This window comes from Phacochoerus africanus, chromosome 1 (genome assembly GCF_016906955.1).
Source record: "Phacochoerus africanus isolate WHEZ1 chromosome 1, ROS_Pafr_v1, whole genome shotgun sequence".
NCBI classification, from domain to species: domain Eukaryota; kingdom Metazoa; phylum Chordata; class Mammalia; order Artiodactyla; family Suidae; genus Phacochoerus; species Phacochoerus africanus.
This window is the reverse complement of record NC_062544.1, coordinates 152,672,040-152,687,402: the sequence shown is the minus strand read 5'-3', so window position 1 is coordinate 152,687,402 and position 15,363 is coordinate 152,672,040.

The following is a 15,363-nucleotide window of genomic DNA, read 5'->3' as shown; positions in this document are numbered from 1 at the left end:
GTTGCAGACGCGGCTTGGATCCCGCGTTGCTGTGGTTCTGGCGTAGGCTGGTGGCTACAGCTCTGATTCAACCCCTAGCCTGGGAACCTCCATATGCCGCGGGAGCGGCCCAAGAAATAGCAACAACAACAACAACAAAAGACAAAAAAAAAATCTTTTCAACATTTTTGAAATTGGGATGTATCTTAAAATTGATGGCAAGTCATGACTTAAGTGGCAACACTGTTTCCTTATATAGTGATGATTAAAATAATGGTGATCCTACAATGATAACCACCTTAAGAGTCAATAAAGTTTGGTATATTTAATATGTGATGTATTTTTTTTCTTTTTATTGTTGTTCATCTGTTAAAGAAGATTTGCATTCTAGTTACCTGTGTATTTTTATATAAAACTTTTAACCTCCCCTTTCTTTTGCTAGTATCCATTGGTTCCTGAAAAGGTGAGCAAGACAAGGAGCTTTTGTCTCTTCCTCCCTCACCCATGCCCATCTTCCACAACCCAATGTTAGTTAATGCACTGTTTTCAGTAGTTTATCTTTATATTCTTAAATATTCTTCAATGTAAACAACAGTTTGTTGGCATTTAAGACAAGGCAGCCCACAAGCTTGTTCTGTTATACGCTGTCAGGGCATACATTTATATTATGCATCATTTAGTTTTCTGTTTCACAAAGCACCTCATAGCATGCTGGCTTAAAACAACAAACATTTGTAATTTGTCACAGCTGAGCAGCTCCTGGGAGTGAGCTTGGCTACACCATCTAGTTACAGGGTTGGCAATGGGGTCGGTCCTGAGAGGCCTCGTTCACAGGTCAACAGCTGGCCTGATATCAGCTGAGGCAGCAACCAGATGCTTCCAATCATCCAGCCAGCCAGCCTGGGCTTGTTCAGATGGAGGCAGGAGGGCTGTCAGCAGCGATAGGGCAAGACCCCTACACAAGGACCTTTCAAGTCTCTGCTTGTGTTACCTCACTATGGTTCCACTGACCAGACAAGTCACATGGCCACACCCAGAGTCAGTGGGGGAGAAGGGCCCACCCCAGGCCCTATTCCTTTAATCTTTTTCCCTTTTTGTTTCTGCCTTACATCTCTGGCCAAATTTACTGAACACTCCATTCTTTTTTTTTTTTTTTTTTTTTTGCCATTTCTTGGGCTGCTCCCATGGCATATGGAGGTTCCCAGGCTAGGGGTCCAATCGGAGCTGTAGCCACTGGCCTACACCAGAGCCACAGCAACGCAGATCTGAGCCGCGTCTGCAACCTACACCACAGCTCACGGCAACACCAGATCCTTAACCCACTGAGCAAGGCCAGGGATCGAACCCACAACCTCACGGTTCCTAGTCGGATTCATTAACCACTGAGCCATGACGGGAACTCCTCAATTCTTTTCTGAAGCTTCCCTTGTCATCTCTTGGTTGGTTGGAGCTCATCCTCCAGTGTTACCCTCAAGAGGGACCCGTGATGGCCAGCATGGGGGTGGAGGAGAGGAGCCTTCTAACCTGCACAGAGGCACCATGTATGTTGGCCGTAGCCCTGACCCTCAGCTGTACTGCAGACAGGGCCTGTGTCTGCAGAGGAGGATGTGCCTGGAATATACAGGCTGGGGACCAACCTCCTTGCTTGGCCAAATGTCCATCCCTGGACAGTCCCCAGGTCTCAATGAGTGCAGACAGAACGCTGTCATATCCAGGAGCCAGCCCTGGAGACAGAACGCTGTCACATGCAGGAGCCATCCCTGAAGTCTCCCCTGCACGGAGTGGAATTTACATTCCTAAAGGGGAGCCAGCATCACCTCTGCACAGTTCCGGGGCTAGGGGGCTGGATTATTGTCCCAACAAATCACTTGCTTCCCAGGGATGGCAGCAGATACCCAGGCCCTTTTCTGAGTCATTTCCACCCCTCAGGGCACAGTGTTCCCTACCCTCTGACATGCTGGGGCCGGTGACATGTTATAGCAGAGACCTGAAAGTGCTGTGTGGTTGGACCGCCATCTTCACCTCTGCCATTTCCATGAGAAGAACATTCCTGGCCAGAGCCCTGATCCAAGGAAGATGGGAGGCCTGTGAGAGGAGCTGCCCTGAAGCAGGGCCCTCCAGCTGAGCCAACTGGGCCAACAACCCAAGCCAACCTGCAATCATGAGTATTGCTTTAAGCAACTGAGTTTTGAGGTGGTTTGTTACACACCAATGTTGTCATCACTGAGAACTGAGTGTCAGTGACCCTGACAAAGCCTCAAGAGCCCCATTGAAAAGACAACCTACTTTCTGGCTTGGATCATGCCCATTTCGGGCTGGGGCTGGAACCTGTCCTGCACAGCTACCCCACAGTGATGTCAGATGGCTCTGGGCTTCTTTTACTCGCCCAAATCTCTCAGTCTTCCCTGCACCCTGCACCACTCTAAAACACGCTCAGCATTTTCACCCTTGGCACAGTGCTAATAAAGACTCAGGGGTCCCTTAACACCTATTGTTAGAAAATATTAACAAGGAATGCATGGCAAGGTCATTTTCTGAAAGTTCCCTGTGAGTTAAAAGGTCCACCATTAATTGCATCTAAGGCACTTAAAGTCATCACTGATATTATGAATAAATAAGCAACATTTTATTTTCAGTAGAATTTGATTTTGATTGCATTTCCTTTAACATGAAGTTCTAGGATTCCAACACTAACCCATGTTGTAATGGATTTCTGGGACTCTCTAACAAAAGAGAAGGTCAAGTTCCACGAAATGTCCCCTAGCCCTTCTGAGGATAGTGTTCAGAGAAAACGGTTTTGCCTAAAAGAAATTTGTCCCTTGCACTAATACACTCACTTAATCACTCAGCTGAATTAAAGCTGGATTCTTTACTGCTGTACTTCTCAGAACTTTTGAAATGCTAATGCACATTGTCAAGCTCTGAGAGGGGGAATTAGTACCAGCATTTCCTAAGCCAACTTGGCCCCGGAACCCTGAGAACTTCTTGTGCTTAGGGCATTGGTATGACTGATACCAGCCCGTGAAGCAACTGCACAATTTCTACTCTTTTCCAGTGACCTACAAAGTAATGAATCATTCTGTCAGTTGCACTGTTACATTGAAATTCCACCTTCCTGGCCCTAAATCTATCACCCCGGTGGTTGGTTTCCCTTTTTTGGCCATAGCACATTTGAAGGGAGTAAAAAGATCCAGGTGGGGGGATGGGAAGGAGGCTCCTAAACAGGTCAGAAGTAATCACAGTGGAAACACTTCCTCAGCTGAGGAAAAGCCTTGCAGGTCTACCAATAGTCCAGAGGCATCCTGAAAGCCACCCTGCAATGCTGGGTCTTGGATGACCACATGTGGCTGGAGCTGTACTAATGAGGAAAAGTTTGACACAACTCAGGGAATTCGGGGTTGGGCACCAGCTGAGGTTAGGAGACACCTTTTACCTCCTACTGGTAACAAGCTGCATCTCGCATCTCACCACATGATCTTTGCTGAGACTGTGTAGAGACTCTTGCGGAGTAAAACAGATTCACCTGGGTCCAAGGTTTAACAGCACTCCTGTCCCAGGGTCAGCCTTGCAGCAAGCTGCCCACAAACCAGAGGGGAACCATGGGGCCAGTCATGGCAAATTACCCAGCCGCCAAACTACATCAACACCAGCCATTACAGGATAGCTACACGGGTCACTGTTTTTCTCAACTGTACTCGCTTAGAGTTATTTCAAAACATACACACAAATAGAACCAAGAATAAAAAAAGGCCTCTAGACCACATGATCCTGCAGAGATCACTGAAATAGCATGCGTGATCTTGGACTCACCCGGGTTGTGTTCTAAAGTGTGCATAGTATGGAAAATCAGTGATAGCCCAGATTGACATTAAAAATCTCAAATCTTCTGCAAGGTGCAGGACACATGATTTGTGCCTGCATTACTGCCCCTCAGTGGGAGCTCCCAGGCCAAGAGCTAGAGGCATTCATCATGAAGAGAAAAATAACATTCCCAGGGGACCTAACAGGTGACTCCAAAAAATGGAAAGGCATGTCTGGATCTTGGACAGAATATGCAATTGTAAAATTACTTCGTTTCCCCAAACTAACGTACTGATTTTTTTTTTTTTTGCAATTCTAAAATTCCAAAGCAACTTTTCTTGGAAATTTGATAAAATGACTCTAAAATTGAAGCAGAAAAATATACATAAGGGTAGTCTAGAAATACTGATAAAGAGACCCTTATCCTAGCGTGAAACTGAGAGCAGTCATCACTTAAGTCCCCAAACTATCGCTTGCTTAATAAATAACATCTTGTAACCGGCTTCATCAACTAATAGCTCTTGCAAATTGCATACCCTCCAAGCTTCATGCAGCTTCAACAAAGCATCACAAGATTCCCTGTAGATAACACCTCTGACATATGGGTTGCCATAGTAACAGTTGCTTAAATTGTTTTTCAGAACAGGGAGCTAGTCTTCTCCAATTCAAACCGGTCAAGACCACAGACCATTCAACTGGGTAGTGTGAGTGTCTGATGGATGATTTTTGACATCAGAGAGCCAAAAAAACCCCCTCAGGTCATGCTAACACTGTTGATTTTCTGAACGTGCTTCCCATGAAGAAGCCGGTCACTCAGATACACCTGCATGCACACCTTTTCCCTGCTTTGAACAATATCCCAAGACCCTCACCTTCAGGGACGTGGGTTTGAGACATGTTCTCCTGTCTCCTCATTTGGCTGCCTTAGGAATATACTCTTTCTCTGCTATAAACTCTGGTGTCTTGGCTTTGGCTTGGGACTAAACTGTCAAATGAACCAGGGTCCATAAACAAACTAAAGAACATTACAAAACTATAGGAATCAAAGTAGACTATTACTGAGACAGGATAAACAGAGTTTGCAGCAGGGAAAAAAAAAAAAAAAAAACGTAGAAATGGACAGAAGTAAATAAGGAAATGTGGTCCAGGAGAAAGTTAGAATTTCAAACCACAGTCCAGAGGGAGTGTTCAATTTGAGACGGGGATGACTAGCTCAAAAAACAAAAATAAACCTGCATTCCTACATCACTCTTTACACTAAAACAAATCCCGAGTGGGTTGAAATGTAAAGATTTTAAAATAGACAAAGCCATAAACACACTGGAAGAAAAACAGGTGCATTTTAAACTGATCTTGGGATGGGGGAAAACATTTCTAAACATGTTGCAAAACCCAGAAAAGAACAAAAAACCTTTTTAAAATTTCATAAAGTTGAAAGACAACAGGAGTGGGGGAGTGATATTTGTAATGAAATACAGGAAAAAGTTTGTTTAATATCATTTACATCTCAAACCTCAAATAATTCAATAATAAAGCAACCTACAAAAAGAAAATATGCAAAGAAGTTGGACAAGAAAAACAAACGAATACGCATGGACAATAGCCATATGAAAAGATGTCCAACCTTGTTAACAACAAAGAGACAATAAAAACAGGATAGTATTTCCTGCCTGATGGAACAGCATGGACAAAAAAAAGATAGCAAAAGCCAATGCAGCTAAGAGGTAGACAGCAGGTACTTACACATTCAGGGGGTGCAGGCCAGTGGCAAAACCTCTGAGTTTAAAGTACACAAACCTTTTGCCCAAGGAATCTGGTTTCTAAGAATCAGAGGAAGAAAATCATTAGTTCTCTAATAAGCTTTATGTCCAAGGATATTCATCACAGTATTTATAGTTGATTTTAAAAAAAAGTCAGAAAGGACTGAAATGACCATTGGTGAAAAACAGTCAAGTAAATTCTGGTGTAGTCTGTGTACCATACCATGCAGACACCACATGTTATGATTTGTGTTTACTGATATGATAAGCTATCTACAGATTGTCAAAACAGCAAACTGAGTCACAGAAGTATGGTGGATTTTTAGGAAATAGTGCATGTGTTTGTCTCCAAGAGCACATGATGTTGTTTCCTAAAACAAGGCTTGTCCAAAGGGTGTTGTGATTGTTACCTTTGTGGTATAATTTGATTTAGTTTACTATGCTCACCTAAAATTTTCCATAAATAAATGTTTTCAAAAGAGAAAAAAAGAACAAACACATAAGAAAGGCCAGGCCAATTTGAAATTAAAAGACTGAATACAGAGTCCAGAAAGTGATCCAATTATAAGAGGAAGTTTCCTTTGTGATTAGTCAAGAGCATGAGGAAAAGACGATAAATGGTGGTGGGAAAAATTTCTGCACCATTTAAGGGAAAAAAGGATCCTCTCCTTTCCTCACAACTGATTCCAGATGGATTAGAATTTAAATTTGAAAAATAAAGACAAAAGAGACAAGAGGCTACAAGGGTGTATTAAACCCAACCTGAGGAAATTATTTCGTAATAACTAAATAAAGTATAACCTTAAAAAGTTGTATAAAAAATTTTTAATGTTAAAAAATACTAGAAAATAGAACTGGAGTTGTGTTTTTGCTTTTTTGGTTTTTTTGGCTGCACCCACAGCACATAGAAGTTCCCAGATCAGGAATTGAACCTGCACTATAGCTGTGGCAACACCAGATCCTTAACCCCCTGAGCCATCAGTAAACTTCCAGGACATTTTTATAATCATCAGGTGTGTGTGTTTGGGTCGGTCTTCTAAGTATGTGAATCCCAGTGGCCTTAAAAGATTAATGCATTTGATTCTACAACAAATTTCAAATTCTATATTAAAAAGTGCCATAAATCAAACTAAAATACAAATCCCACACAGGGAAAAATATAGTGTTTATTATCACTGTAACAGAGTCTTCCTGGGAGAGACAAAGCCATGGTAATCTCTGGACCATCTTTGCTTTCTCTAAGGTCTTTTGCATTTCCTAAATTTTTGCCATTGAATCAAAACTATTATAAGTAAATCAAAACTCTTTTAAAAAATTAAAATCCAAAGCATTTGGGAGGAAAAAAAACTATTCACAGAAATGTCTGTCAAAGGGGACAGGGGGTAGGCCTGTGTAATCTCAGAGGTGAGAGAACGAAAGGAAGCCATTACCTACACGGCCGGCGAACACCCAGCAGCCTCCCCAACCCTCCACCTGGTCCCGCAGGCACGAACCCCAGGGAGATGAGCACAAGGTCTTGGGGAGGGTGTGACATGCAACCACGTACCAAGCACAGAGTCCACAGGGAACTCTAAATATCTGGCTTGGGAAATGACAGGCCATGTGAGTTTCTGCTAAAAATCTGTCAATACAGTCACCATGCCTCCAGCAAAGCCCATTCACAACAAATACAAGCCGGGTAAGAAAGTCTAACCTTTTCTCCCGTGGCGCTGAGTCCAGCTTCGCGTGCTCACAGCACACATGCAGGGACCTCACACGCGCACTTCAGACCAGAATTCCTGGTGTGAGCAGCTGCCCCATCACCTCGGCTCAGCCGTGTTCAGTGACGCAAGAGAAGTAAGTCCCTTCACTTCAAGATGGGAATGGGCCGTGTGCAGAAGCACCGCCCACAACGCTGAAAGAGGTTGGTGCGCATGCGCAAAAACTGTGCGCTTCTCCTTTCGCACAGCTGGGACCAATTCACAAGAACTCTGCCCTCTCCCAAGCCCAGGAAGCCTCCAACAGCCCCGCCCTCGGCAGTGGGACAGCACATGCTCACACCTTTCCGTCTGTGACCAGAGACTAAAGTTTGCTCTGCTTCTGAACTGAACTCTGTCTCGTTCTACTGGCTCCAACGACTGAGGCAGGATGACCCTTGTTGAGAACCCACTGGAATGGGTCAGTAACAGTGGGAAAGGGGCACGGGCAGATCATGTCCCTTCCACCTGGGGACACCTCCTTGAAGCTTCCCTCCCTCCCCCGCCTCTCAGATGCCCTTGGCCATACCTCCTGCAAGGAAGCGGGGAGATGTCCTCTTTATTCTGGGAAGTCCTGTGCATAGATGATATTCCCGCGGGAACAGGAGAGGGTGTTTACTGAAGACCAGCTTTCTTTGCCACAACTGCAGCCTAGCATGCAGAGCGTAACCCATTTATACAAAATACACCCCAGCACTCACACACGTGCACTTCGATGATGGGAGGAAACTTAAGAAAATACTGGCTGAGTTTTACTTACTACCTACAACTTTCGTATGGATTGAATTTTTGGAAATGGATGTATTTTTCAGTAGAGCCGCTTTTCCAAAACAAATGACATGAATGAAATCCAAAGTCAGGGACTTCCTAAAGAAAGACATGTGACCACAGGATCTAGGTAAGAGTTGTTCTTCCAGGAAGGGGTAAAAGCTTGGGCGAGGCAGCTCCTTGGGGCCCACATCAGTTCCAGGAGGGGCCAAGCTTCCAGAGCTCAACAGAGAACCCTCAGCTGGTGGAAAGCCTTCATGGTGAAGCAGGACCTAGGTGGTGGGCTGCAGCATACAGGACGCCAGGGGCAGACAGAAATTCATGACCTGGAGCCAAGCAGGAGGCAGAGGAAAATCAGAAATGTCATTTTACCCACTCCTGGGCATCTATCCAGAGAAAACCATGACTCAAAAAGACACATGTCCTCCCATGTTCACTGCAGCAATATTTGCAATAGCCACGACATGGAAACAACCTAAATGTCCATCGACAGAGGAGTAGATTAAGATGTGGTACATATACACACAATGGAATATTACTCAGCCATTAAAAGGAACAAAATAACAGCATTTTTAGCAACATGGATGGACTTAGAAATTATGCTAAGTAAAGTCAGCCATACAATGAGACACCAACATCAAATGCTTTCACTGACATGTGGAATCTGAAAAAAGGACAGACTGAACTTCTTTGTAGAACAGATGCTGACTCACAGACATTGAGAAACTTTTGGTCTCTGAAGGAGATAGTTTGGGGGGTGGGGGGATGCACTGGGGTTGTGGGATGGAAATCCTGTGAAACTGGATTGTGATGATCATTATACAACTACAGATGTGATAAATTCATTGAATAAAAAAAGTAAGTGTCATTTTATGCAGACCAGTGTATAAAACTACTATTTTCTTCAAATCTTCCTCAGGAAAGAGGTCTTAAACTAAATCTGGGAATGGCAAAATATTAACCTGAGTCTAAGAGGGAGAAAACATTAGATCCAAATTGAAAGACTCTACAAACAACTGTCCTGAACTTTTCCAAAATGTCAAGGTCATGAAAGGCAAAGGAGACCTAGGAAATATCCAGAATCAACAGAGACCAAAGAGACTTAATAAAATACAGTGTGTAATCCTGGACAGGGCATTGTGTGAAGGACAGTGTTAGGTCCTGGGCAAAATTCAAATATACATTGTAGGTATGATAATAGATATGTTATTGATGATAAACTTCCTGACTTTGATAACCACACCATGGGTGTGCCAAATAATACCTTGTCCTTAGGATTACCTAAGTGTTTAGGGGTGAAGGAGCATGATATCTGGAATTTACTCTCAAATATTCAGAAAAGAACAAAATTATGTATGAAATTACACATATATGGCAGAAAGTTAGTAATTGGTGAACCTAGGTGAAAGGTAGATAGGTTCATTGTAATATTCTCACAACTATTTTGTATGTTTGAAATTCTTTCAAAGTACAAGCAGAAAAAGAAATATTCCAGGAGTAGGAGAGCCAGTAAAACAAGAGTATCCAGCTACACTGAAGGAACTCAAATCTGATAAGGATCCTGATGGGCAAATGGTGTGATTGGTTTTTTTTTTTTTGGGGGGGGTGCTTTTTTTTAGGGCCACACTAGCAGCATTTGGAAGTTCCCAGGCTAGGTGTCTCATCAGAGCTCTAGCTGCCAGCCTACACCACAGCCACAGCAACACCAGTCCAAGCCACGTCTGCGGCCTACACACAGCTCATGGCAATGCCAGATCCTTAACCCACGGAGTGAGACCAGGGATCAAACCCGCATCCTCTTGGGTACTAGTCCATCTCCTTACCTCTGAGGCACAATGGGAACTCCCTGATTTAATTTTTTTTTTCTTTGCTGTGTAGGGCCGAACCCACGCCATATGGGGGTTCCCAGGCTAGGGGTCAAATTGGAGCTACAGCTGCTGGCCTACACCACAGCCACAGCAACTCAGGATCCAAGCCGAGCCTGCAATCTACACCACAGCTCGCAGCAACTCCAGATCCTTAACCCACTGAGTGAGGCCGGGGATCAAACCCGAAACCTCATGGTTCCTACTCAGATTCATTTCCGCTGCACCATGACAAGAACTCCTCCCTGACTGATTTAAAATGGATTATAATCAGAGTTCCCATTGTGGCTCAGTAGGTTAGGGACCCAATGTTGTCTCTGTGAGGATGAGGGTTTGATCTCTGGCCTTGCTTAGTGGGTTAATGATCCAGAGGAGGTCACAGATGTAGCTCCGACCCGCTGCGGCTGTAGAGATCAGGTGCAGCTTCAATTCACCCTTAGCCCAGGAACTTCCATATGCCACAGGTGCAGCCCTAAAAAGAAAAGAAGAAATAAAAATTAAACTTAATTTAAAAATTAAATTTAGGAGTTCCTGTCTTGGTGCAGCAGAAATGAATCCACCTAGGAACAATGAGGTTGTGGGTTTGATCCCTGGCCTCGCTCAGTGGGTTAAGGATCCAGAGTTGCTGTGAGCTGTAGCGTAGGCCGGTGGCTGTAGCTCTGATTCGACTCCTAGCCTGGGAACCTCCATATGCCACCTATGTGACCCCAAAATACAAAAAGGCAAAAAAATAAATGAATTTTAAAAATTAAAATTAAATTTAAAATAAAATTTAAAATCTAAAGGAAAAGAAAAAGTGGATTATGATCATTATAGGTCTAACCTTGAAATTGGTCCTGGGAAAAATTCCGGAAAGTATTTTCCAGTGGATGTATCGTGAGTAATTATCAGTGATGGTAAGGATCTCTAGGGTCAATATGAGCTTCCCCACAAAAATAAGTAAATGCAAATTAGGTCAAGCCAAGCTCATTCTCTTTTCTAAAACAAATTAATGACCATCAGCACTGTGTATCTTGATTTTGGCAAAGTTTTGGAGTAAGTTGTGCATATCATCCTCTTGGATAAGTGACAACATGGCACTGGCATTTTTACAGCAACCTAAACAGTACCACTCAGAAAACTGACTGAATCTGCTTGGGGTGTGTAAGTGTGTAGTTTCCTAGGGTCGCTGTTAGAAAGCACCACTGACTTCTGGCTTAAACAGCAGAAATTTACCATGTCACAGTCCTGGAGGCAGGACATCAAAATTAAGATGTCAGCAGAGCTGGTTCCTTCTGAGGCCAGGAGGGAATCTGTTCCAGGCCTCTCTCCTTGGGTGAGGGGCTGTTTCCCTGTCCGAGCTCACACTGCTTGCCACACAGGCCAGTAAATCAAGAGACAAGTTGTTGAGACAAAGGATAGTGACTTTATTCGTGAAGCCGACAGACGACAGACGGAGAAAAGAGGCATCTTCCTTGAGTTAGAATTCAGGCTTCTTTTACACTAAAAGGGGAGAGGGCAAAGTCCTGGTTCCCAACGCTGGGGAGGGGATGTTAATTTCTTCCTCCTGCAGCCATTCACCTGTAGGCTTGGTCAGAAGGTTTCCAGTGACCCAAAGTTATTTTAGCTTAATGTTCATTACTTGGGAGGCAGGGCTCCCAGAGATGAGCCATTATGTATAATTTAAGCTTATAGGCAACATTGTGTTAGTGATTAACTTGTAGCAAAAACAAGAAAACACAGAGTTAAAGTAAAAGAAATAGCTCCAACATGGAGTCAGATTTGTTCTTCCCTGTTACAGTCAGCTGTTTTCATGTTCCCACATCTGTCTCCAAATTCCTCCTTCTTATAAGGACCCCAGTCATACTGGATTAGGTCCCACCGTAATGACCTCATTTTAACTTGATCACCCCTGTACAGACCCCACATCAAATAAGGGCATATTATGAGGTTCTGGGAATTAAACCTCCAATGTGAGATCTGAGGGGGCACAATTCAGCCCATGGCAGTGAAAGTGGGGGAAGCTCCAGGAGAGAACCACCAAGCCTTCCTCAAAGTCTGTCAAGAGAAGATCACTTATCACCTTCAGGGACAATCTAAAGAGGCAAAGGACAAGCAGTCAGTAGACGACGAGGCAGCTGGAGTAACAGGCAGAATGAGGAGGCTCCAGGGCCAGCTTCCCCACAGGCTCACTTTGCCACCCTGTCTTGCAGCACTGGCCCTCCTGAAACTCAGCGTGCTCCTGGGCAGCATGAGGATGAAATGGGAAAACAAGCAAAGGCACTGTGCACACCGCAAGCCCCCCACTGCCCCCTGAACTCAGTCACCATGTCAAGAGACACTCGGGCCGAGCAGATGTGATAGGGGCACAGTTAGCCCTCAAGTGAGACCAGGTGTCACCTCTTTCTCAGTTTTTTTTATCGTGTTTGGGGGATAGAGGTTCCTCATTTACGAATCTAACTATGTGCTAATTTGCTAAACATATTTGGGAGATTTCCACCTATTTCCATCCATTGTCTTTGGGACTGTGGAGACATTCAGTCCTGCGAGAGATTCTCCACCACCTCATTCTAGATCATGCCTTCTCAGACCCCCACCCATTTCATTTCTTTCCATCTCATGCTTCCTTATAGGAAAAGAGTAAATTTCTCTGCACCCCAAGAAAAATCACTGGCATTTCTGTCTCTACCTCGTTTTCCGTTCCTTTCTCCTTCTCCACTTGACCCTGCAGTCTTCTCTCCCCTCTAACATTTGGAACTTTCCCCTTTCCACTGGTGTCTTGGTGTTTGCCTTTCTACAGACTTCAAACTTCCATCTTACCATACCCTCAATTTTCCCAAAGTTTCCTTCTACCCGAGCAGTGTTTCCCAGGTGTGTCCTGTGGGACAAATATTCACATCCTAGACCCAGGAGTCCCAAAGTCAGTAACAGTTGGGAAATGCCTGCCTCTTCACTGCAGCAGTCATCAGAGATTTTAATACTGCATTCTGGTTCTCCAAAAGCAGGTATGGAATGCAGCATTTCCCACGATGTTCTAATTTAGGTCCAGAATTTCTTCTGGAACATCTCAAGAGACTAATGTCCCTCTTTCACAAGTGCTGGTCTGTCTGTTACAGAGACATCTGTCTGTCCATTCAATCCTTTTCCCTTTCTTCAGCCACAGAGCTAGACTCTATTTCCCAGTGTCCCATGCAGCAATGTGTAACCGTGTGGCCTCAGTCCTCCCAAAGGGATGTGAGCAGACATGGATTTGCCTCTTCCAGGCCTGACTTAACCAGATCTGCTGTGTACTCAGTTCCACACTCTTGCCCCCAGTTGACCATATCAACACCCAAGAGACTTGGCCAGGTTGCCATCAGCCAGGGTATCTGAGCAACTAAATGGATGAAAGCCACCCTGGTGATGCCAACACCTTCCCAGGGCTGCCTTCTCTATATTCTCTAAGCCATGGTGTGCTGTGGAGTGCTCTTATGCAGCCCAGCTCTAATACTGGAACCCCAGCCTCTGCTCTCAACTGGTGCTGAGACAGCCTGTAAACATTGCCAGTGACACTTCAGTCTGGTCCTGAGGTCTGGTCTTGCTTCCTAATTCTTCACATAATTCAACTCTATTCCCACCACCTCTCCTTGCTGTGTACCTACAGCCACATTCTGTCTGTTTCTGTTCTATTGCCCTTATCCATGGAACATTCTTTGCTCTCCACTGCCTTCTCTTCCTCCATCCCCATCCTCAGGTTGGGTATGTCCTTGGTCTCCTTACTTCTCTTTCTAACATGGTTTTATCTCTGATCTCATGGCTTCTACCATCTCCTCCAAGCAAAAAGAGATGGAGATGGAAGGGATTAGAGATTAACTGTCACCTCACTACAGTATAATCTTCCAGGAACCAAGTCTGTTTTATTCACAGCTGTTCATTAACATCTAGTTATGCCTGGCACAGAATAGGTGCTCAATAAATATCTGTTAAATGACTAGACAAAATGGACAGATGGAAAGAGAAGCATTACCCTTCCATGGTAATGCCAAGTTACCCATAATGGAAAGGGGAAAATCCAGAATTCAGCTGGGAGTAGAGAGGGAAATCAGGACCACAAAGGTGTCACTAGTGAGTTGTACACTGCATGACCTCAACCTTTCCCATGCAATAAGCGGTGAGGTTCTCAGCTGCCACTGAGCATCAGCATGTGTGAGGAAAGGGCTGGGGGTGTCATGAAAGAAAGCTTTGAGAAGTGGTGGGAAAAGCACATAACAGGAAAGCAAAAACATCTGTTCTCTAAAGAAGAGGATTGTTTGTGAGCACACATCCATTCAACATGAGGTTATGGAGGGTCTCGTATATACCAGCCATGAGCTGAGCACTAGGCATGCAGAGATGAGTGTGGCCACTCTGCCTTGAATAGCTGACCATCCTGCAGTGTGGAATACCCTGAACCATGGTAATAAGGCCATGGGCCGGATATTGGCTGCCAACAGGAGAAGGGGGGGGTGCCCTGAGAACACTGACAGTGGCACCAGTCATTCTGCTGGAGTTGCATTCTGGGAAAGATACACAGAGGAGGTGATGTTTAAGCTGGACTTGGGAGATACTTCCCTAATGATAGTCATTCATTTAGTCCACAACTATTTACTGAGCACCAGGTCTGTGACAGGCAGTGTGCCAGGCTCTGGGGACATCATGGTAAGCAGAAATAGATACAGCCCTGTCCTTGATTAATGGGGAGAAGTGTCAGTAACTTCACAATTACACCAACATGCAAAGCTGAACCTGAGACCAGGACTAGAAAAGAGAGGTGCAGAGTTCCTATCATGGCTCAGTGGTAACAAACCTGGCTAGTATCTATGAGGATGCAGGTTCAATCCCTGGCCTCACTCAAAGGGTTAAGGATCCAATGTTGCCATGAGCTGTGGTGTAGGTTGAAGAAACGGCTCAGATTCCATTTTGCTATGGCTGTGGTGTAGGCCAGCAGCTGCAGCTCCCATTTGACTCCTAGCCTTGGGACCTCCATATGTTGCAGGCGTGGCCCTAAAAAGCCAAAAAAAAAAAAAGAAGAAGAAGAAGAAGAAGAAAAGGAAAAGAAAAGAGAAGTGCAAGCCTTCATGGGAGCTGAATCAATGCATCCGTAGAAAATGTGTCTGGCACAACTTAGAATAGATTTACAAGGAGATCCTGCTGAATAGCATTGAGAACTTTGTCTAGATACTCATGTTGCAACAGAAGAAAGGCTGGGGGGAAAATGTAATTGTAATGTATACATGTAAGGATAACCTGACCCCCTTGCTGTACTGTGGGAAAATTAAAAAAAAAAAGAAAAGAAAATGTGTCTGGCAAAGTCTGCTGGCTCTATAACTATGTAAATAACAGAACTACTGGCCACTCAAGATAGACTAGATTTCCCAGCCCCGCCCCCATGGTCTAGGTGTGACCATGTGACTACATCACCACCAAGGACATGTGAAGTATGCCTTCTGAGTGTGT